The sequence below is a fragment of the Coffea arabica genome, chromosome 3e (assembly GCF_036785885.1).
Source record: "Coffea arabica cultivar ET-39 chromosome 3e, Coffea Arabica ET-39 HiFi, whole genome shotgun sequence".
Lineage (NCBI taxonomy): Eukaryota > Viridiplantae > Streptophyta > Magnoliopsida > Gentianales > Rubiaceae > Coffea > Coffea arabica.
The window spans coordinates 5,824,233-5,832,285 of NC_092315.1; positions in this window are offsets into that span (position 1 = coordinate 5,824,233).

Genomic DNA, 8,053 nt, shown 5'->3' on the forward strand with positions numbered 1-8,053 from the left:
AATTGCAAGAATAAAATGGATAGTGGAACTACATCAAGTCTAAAATTTTGGAACAAACTAAAATGGATTATTTCTTCAATTTGATCAGCAAGTGTGATCAAGTTTTTAGCCCATCTTCTTAGATTATCTATGCTCAATAATTACGTCATATTCTAAACTGGATTGTTTTTACTTCTAGAGACTAAAACATCGAAATTTTTAGATTGGTTAGATATTAAACAATAATGATTTTTTTCTTCATAAAATATATAAATCATGAGTAGTTATATAATCGAGCTTGCATAGGGATTAGAGAAACCATGGTTCCAAAATTTAGAAATGGAAATTGAAAACTTGTTTTAGTGCAAGAAGTTAACAGTATCTTGACTTTTAGTTAATATTATGTTTTACCTCCATAAATTCAAAATTTAAATTTGAATATAACATATATATGATTAGAAAGAAGAATTATATTGGAAAAAGATACTAAAAGGTGTTTTAACTTTTCCAACAAGACAAACAAATATTTTGGAACATTCTAAAATAAAAAAATGATACTTTTAATGGGACGGAGGAAGTATTATTCACTAACTATTCCAGCGGATACCAAATTTCCATTCTAAGGCATATTACAAAGATTTCAACTTATGTTTGTTGCATCAAGCATGTGACATAAAACATAGAAGGCAAAAAAAAAAAGACTGACATGAAACCCGCACCAGAAAATCAAAAGGAAGTTCAATTTTTAAAAAATAAAAAATAGAACTAAATAGTAAATATGAAAGAAACAACAATTGGTCAAACAGTAGATCAGCTTTTCTTTTTAAACTTTGGAGGTAAAAAACAAAAACACTTTTATTTGTGTCAGCTATTTGACCCTTATTAACTAGCAATGGAAATGGTAAATATATTATCACCTTTCTTGAAACAACGATGCAGTCCTCCACCACCAACGATAGACTCCTCATTTCTTTCTTGGTCACCACTCCGTCCTTCCTCTCCCACTCCCACACACACACACACACACACTCTCACACACTCACTCGCCAGCCAGCTAAAGCTCAAAATCCCTCACTTAAACCCTAAAATCACTCAAAATCTTCTGGTTCTACAAAATACTTGCTCAGGAGAAGGAGTTGATCTTGCTATCTTCCTTCACTACTTCACAAAGCCAACCTTTTCGTTTAGCTGCCGCCTGCTAGTGGTAGTGGGTGGAACGTACAAATACTCTTCATTTTCTTTGAGTTTAAAGATCTGGTTTTTTTATTCTAAGAACATTTTGATGGGCTTTTTTATCTTTATCATCTTTTTTTCTTTTTTCAAGTAAATGAGTACGTCTGTTACCCGGCAACCTGCATAATTTTATTTGAGCATGTTAGAAGGGTTTTTCAATTTTTGTGTTCCACAAAAAAAAAATCACACTTTAGTGGTTGTTATTTTAGATCCGTTTTCTGAATTTTATCTACATTTGTGTGTTTCACAAGTAAAATTGTTTCAGGTAAATTAGTGGGTGTGTTGTTATGCAAACCCTTTGCAAAAGATTTGATTTTTTCTGTTGGTATTTTAACTAGAGTATGTTCTTTGGTTGTAACATGAATGGAATTTGTATGAATCAATCTTTCTTCCTCAGCTTATGATGTCAATTATACTATACATGAGATTATACTGGTTAGTATTTAGCACTAAGATGGCCTAGTCCTGCAAAGTTCTTCTATGCTGCTTCTCTGTTTGGCTAACAAACTCTTGAAGTTGTCGTTTAGCTCTTTGCTACTTTTTTCTTTGGCTTATCGTAAATCTTTGGCAATGCTTTTATGAATCTCTGTGGAGCATTATTGCTTATAGGAAGATGCATTACAGTCATGGCATCATTGGGTGTTGGAGTTTTTCAACTAGTTTTGGTCAAAATTTTAGCATAATTCCGGAAAGAGTTTGTTGTATGTCTTTCATTTTTAATGTTCATAATTCTGCCTAATATGCTGTATATATAAGTAATAAATTTTGATAAATGTTGTTTAAGTTTTTCAATGTTTTGTGCAATAAGAATTATGGATGAAGTTATTCATATCTACAAACCTGAAAATGGTCCTTATCCTGAAAATGTTGTGGCTTTGGGTCCATTGTACATTGATACATTTCCTGGACAAGATGAGCTGGTTAAAAGTGTAAAAGTGACAGCTTATTGTCATGCTATAGCTGCGAGTGGAGACATGGCCTCAAGCATTCCTCTTCGCGAGGGGATTCAAACTATTCGAAGAGAAGCTTTTAGAGTGTATGGGTGGCCAGAAGAACCACCCAATGGATTTGTTGAGATGATGGTATTGGATGGATGTTTTTTTATGCTGCTGGTGTTGTTCATTCTTGACCACGAAGAAGTGAAATATTCAATAGATAGTGAGGCCTATCTTTTGGATTTTCATCATTTAGTGCAAAACAAAGAAAGAATAATCTCGTCCATTGTGTTGGTAGGAAACCAAATTCCCTACAATATACTAAGAGTGGTTATGGCTCACATTTACTTTAGACATAGGATACAAGAAGTGAAGGTCAAGAAATCCTGTGATTTATTGGAGAGGACATTCTATGCACTATTAAAGATAGGAGGTCTCACAATTGATCAAACTCCGGATCTTGGCATTTCTTCAACATCAGATGAATCTTCAAATCTTTTGGAGAGTCTACATAGTTTAATCCTAGGCTTAGGACCAAGTAGAGAAATTGGTCAAGTGTACAAGCCCCTTGAACCTGATGATGTTCCTAGTGTCACGGGCTGCCTGTTTTCCCACAAGCCAACACCCCGTGCGGCACTAACGTACGTTCAAGTCTCAAGTTATGAACGCCTAGTTAGTTCAGCCTTAACACTCGATGCGCGGTTAAAGTGCGGAAGCCCAAAAGTAGTATGCAAAGATATGTTGGTGTGGCAAAGGAAAGCTTATATTACACACAAAACTTCTTTACAAGTTGCCAAAGGTTGCCAAAGGTTGTAACAAGTAAAAGGGCTTGGCCTATTTATAGGCAAAAGCCAAAATACTACAAGTGCTTAGAATTCTTTACACAACCTTATCTACAAGGTCAAAACTTATCCACATGGTCAAAGCTTATCTATAAGATTCATGCATCCTTATCCTCAAGGTGTATGCTTATCCATTAAGGACTTTAGAGAGTTCCACACAGTTCTAAAACCCTGGTGTGTGGAACGCAGGCAGGCAAGACACGGCCGCACGCGACTAGGCACGGTCGCACGCGGGCGTGCTCGCGGATGAGGCACGGGGGCGCCCGCGTATGGGCACGGTCGTGCGCGCGGCTGTGTACGGTTCGTGTCATCCTCCCCCACTTGACTCAAGGCATCATCCCTGATGCCTTAGCCATTCTCATAGGCATGTATGAGGTCTTGGAATTGCCACAATTTTTCGGCTGGCTCCCAACTAATCTCAGACTCGGGTAGCCCACGCCAACGCACCTGATAATCTTTTGATGGTGCATAATTCTTGTGTCGGACGATACGATCGGCTACGATCTCTTCTGCAACCTTGTCGTACTCGTCCTTCATGCCCGCAGGTACCCTCATTGAAATATTCCTTTCCGGATCGTGTGGATCCTTATGAAACGGCGTGAGCAAGCTAACATGAAAGACCGGGTGGAGTTGGGACAAAGCCTCGGGCAACTCCACCTTTTAGGCCACATTGTTAATCTTCTTAAGCACTGTAAACGGCCCTTCATATCGTCGCATAAGACTCTTGTGCACTTCGCGGATACGTTTGTGTTGATAGAGTTTCACCAACACTTGGTCCCCCTCTTTAAACTCTCGAAACGATCGCTTACAATCAACCCACTTCTTCATCCGTTGTTGGGCCTTCTCCAAGTATAACTTGACAATTTTCGCTTATTCTTGCCAATACTTGGCAGTATTGGCAAAACAGTAGGCAGGAGGACTAGCGCATTTGTAGCCTCTAATGATGTCCTTGGGGGTCGTCGGTTGGAACCCAAGAACAACCTCAAACGGACTCCTCCCAATGCTTTCATTTTTCTGAAAATTGAAGAAAAATTGTACAGCGTCCAACAACTTTGCCCAATCTCGTTGGTTCACCGTCACATAGTGCCGAAGGTATATTTCGAGCACATAATTTACTCCTTCCGTCTGTCCGTCCGTCTGTGGGTGCATGGTTGTGGACATATTAAGTCCTGAACCAAACAAACGGAATAACTCCTGGCAGAACCTCCCTGTGAATCGTGAGTCACGGTCGCTCACGATCGTTGCTGGTTGTCCCCAATATTTAACAACATGGCTCATAAAGAGCTTGGCCGTCACTTCGGCAGTGCGCTCTTTCGGGGTTGGGATGAACGTAGCATATTTAGACAACTAGTCAACTATGACAAAGATGCTCGTACATCCCTCGGACTTAGGCAATCCGACTATGAAATCCATTGAAATGCTTTCCCACACACGTCCCGATATTGGCAAGGGTTGCAACAGTCCAGCGGGTGGTTCATTTTCCACCTTGTCTTGTTGGCACACAAGACAAGTGTGCATGTAGTCATCGGTATCGTCTCTTAAGCTCGGCCAATAGTAGCATTCTCGTACAAGTGATAACGTGCGATGTGTGCCAGGGTGGTTAGCATAGCGGCTATCGTGACATTCCTTAAGAATGTCCCTCCTCAAGTGCCCCCAGTCAGGCACGTAAATCCGCTGGCCTTTGGCGTAGAGGACCCCGTCCTCGAGCCAAAACTTTTTTGTTTTACCTTTGCTGGCTAGCTCCATAAGCGCTTGCGCACGATTATCATGCAATAAGACTGGCGCGACGACGTTCTTACGACTAAGAGCGTCGATCACCATATTTGTCTTGCCCGAATTGTATTCAAACTCGTACTTGAATTAAGCCAAATATTCCAACTACCGTGCTTGCTTGCTTGACAACTTCTTTTGTGTCTGATGGTAGCTCATCGCTCTATTGTCCGTCTTGATCTTAAACGGTGTAGTGGCCTTTAAGTAGTGCTCCCAGATTCGCAAGCAATGCACGACCGCAAGCATTTCCTTCTCATGCGTCGGCTATCGTCTCTCCACATCGCTTAGTTTATGACTCTCATAAGCTATCGGATGGCTGTCTTGCATAAAAACTCCTCTAACGACAATGTCGGATGCATCTACACACACTTCGAATGGCTTGGCAAAATCAGACAATGCCAAGACCGGCTCTTTAGTGATTGCATCATTCAATGCCTCAAACGCTGCTTGACAAAGCGCCGTCCAAGTCCACGTCTTGCCTTTGCGCAGCAAATCCGTTAGCGGAGTCGCAATTGTGGAATGCCCCTCGATGAAACGGCGATAATAATTCACCAACCCAAGAAATGACCACAGTTTCGTGGGCGAAGTCGGTACTGGCCATCGACAATGGCCTTGGTTTTTTGCGGATCCATGCAGATCTTACCGTTCCTTACAATATGGCCCAAGAAAGAGATTTCGTGCAAACCAAACTCGCATTTTTCCTTCCGGACATATAGCTTGTTGGCTCTTAAGGCAGCAAACACTTGTCTTAAGTGCTCAACATGATCTTCCATGCTACTACTATATATGACAATATCGTCGAGATAAATTACGACGAATTTGTCCAAAAACACCTTCAACACTTCTTGCATCAATGTGCAAAAAGTAGCTGGTGCATTTGTCAACCCAAATGATATCATTTTAAACTCGTAAGAACCATACCTAGTAGTGATCGCCTTGATTCGCACTTGATAATATCCCTTGCGTAGGTCAAGCTTGGATAGCATCACTGCTGGCTGTAGTCGGTCGAACAAGTCCGCTATAAGAGATACGGGATACTTGTTCTTGACCGTTATCTTGTTGAGTGCACGATAATCGTTACACATGCGCAAGGTGCCGTTCTTCTTACGTTGAAAGAGCACGGGCGCACCAAAGAGACTCTTAGAGGGAAAGATAGACTTTGACTCCAAAAGTTTTCCAAGTTGCCTCCGCAACTCCTCTAACTCCTCGGGCGACATTCGGTAAGGTGGCCGGGAGACGGGTTTCGCACCTTCCACCAGCTCTATTGCGTGATCTACGACACGCCTAGGGGGAAGCTCCCTCGGTAGTTCCTTCGGCAGCACATCTTCAAACTCTGCCAAAACTACCTCAATCTCATGCGGGATTGGTGCCGACTCCTTAGACTCGTACAGCGGCTGGTCTTCTTCACTAAGGATGGCCGCGAAAGTCGGCTCACCCTTACGCAGTCTCTTTTCTAACTGTCGGGGACCAATTTCAGCTTCTTTACATACATTCACCACACATGACTTGTCTCTTTCTGTAATGAATATAGTATCAGCATGTGGCACCAAAATCGGCCTCAACTGGTCGAGAAAGTGCATGCCAAAGAACACTTCGTAGTCGTCGATCGGCTTCATGGAGAAACTAGTCGTACTCATCCATTGTCCCAAGCTTACGGGTACCTCCTTGGCCTCTCCCACGAGTCGTGTCCACTCCCCATTAACGCCTTTAAAATGCCCCGATGCCGGCACCCACGCAAGGCCCATCTTGCGCGCTCTGTGTCCTGACTCATATAGTTGACATCCGCTCCTGTGTCCAGCAGAGCCATCGTTTGATGCCCGTTAATGTGTGTGTCGAGGTACATGCGATCTCGATCATTTGTTGCCTGCACGGCCTCCGCAGGTCGTACACACGCAACCTTCCGTTCCTCCGTCGGGCCAGCTTGTTGCGCGACTGCAGCAAGGCTGCCACGACTTGGGCAGTCACGAGCATAATGATCCTTGATCTTGCACGTATAGCACCCCTCGTAATTCTTCCCCGGCTTCAAGTTGCTTGGGCCTCATCCCTTTTGTTGGTTTCTATCGGTCTGCGATCGTGGGGCTTGTTTTTGCCGGTCTCCCCCACTCTTTCCATTCCCCGGCTTCTTGCTCTTGTCCTTCGCTGGTTCCTTCCGTTGAAACTCAATTAAACGTTAGGCTGCTTTCATGGCTTGGGAGACATTGCGCCGATCCTTGTCCTCCACTCATTGCTTAGCCCACGGTCGTAGGCCATCAAGAAACGTAAACAACGCATTTTCGGGTGCCATGCTTGGTATCTCCAACAATAAATTAGAAAATTCGTCCACATACTCCTTCATATGACCGTTCTTATGCTGAAGACGGTGGAGTTTGGCCCTTGCCTCATGCTCGGCATTGGCCGGCTCAAACTCGGCCTTAATCTCGGCCTTGAACGCCCTCCAAGTGGTGATAGCGGCCTCACCACGGCGTCCTTCATCATTCTTACGTCTCCGCCATATCAAGGCAGAATCCTTTAAATATAGCGGAGCCGTTCACAAGCGAGTCTCATCACTTGCGATATCAAGGGCATCGAAGTACTGTTCGAACCCATAGAGGAAATTCCCTATTTCCCTTGCTTTCCTCGCACCACCGAAAGCTTCTGGATGCGGAACTTCCACTCTTGGTGCGGTCACAGTCGCACCACTCGGCCCTTGTGTCCGCAACGCATCAACCTCGGCTTTGAGTTTCACAAACACCTCCGACATGGTTGACGGTTCTGCCACCGTCACACTAGCACCTCGTGCTAGTTGGACCTTACACGTTTCCAACTCCATCTTGAGTTGGACAACTTCGGCTTGTAGGGACTCGACCATCTCCCGCATGGCATCGTTTCCCTTTTGTAGTTGATTTATAACCTCATTGAGCGACCCTTGCATATTCTCACGCAGCTCCGTAGCATCGAACTGCTCCATGCGTTGGTCTAGTTCATCCCAACGGTCGCGGTGATCGCCTATGGTTAGCTCTACGTGTGCTAACCTCACCTCAAGGGCTGCCATCGGGTCTTGTGCGACCGACCTGTCCCTCTTGCCTTTGCTGCGAGCACGAGCAGTCCTCTCTGGCTCCCGCGCGACGTGCTCCTCTTGTGGTTCCCTTGTAATGTCCGAATTTGTGGTCATGACAGCCAAGAACCGGTATCAAGCTCTGATACCACTTGTCACGGGCTGCTTGTTTTCCCACAAGCCAACACCCTATGCGGCACTAGCGTATGTTCAAGTCTCAAGCTATGAACGCCTAGCTAGTTCAGTCTTAACATTCGATG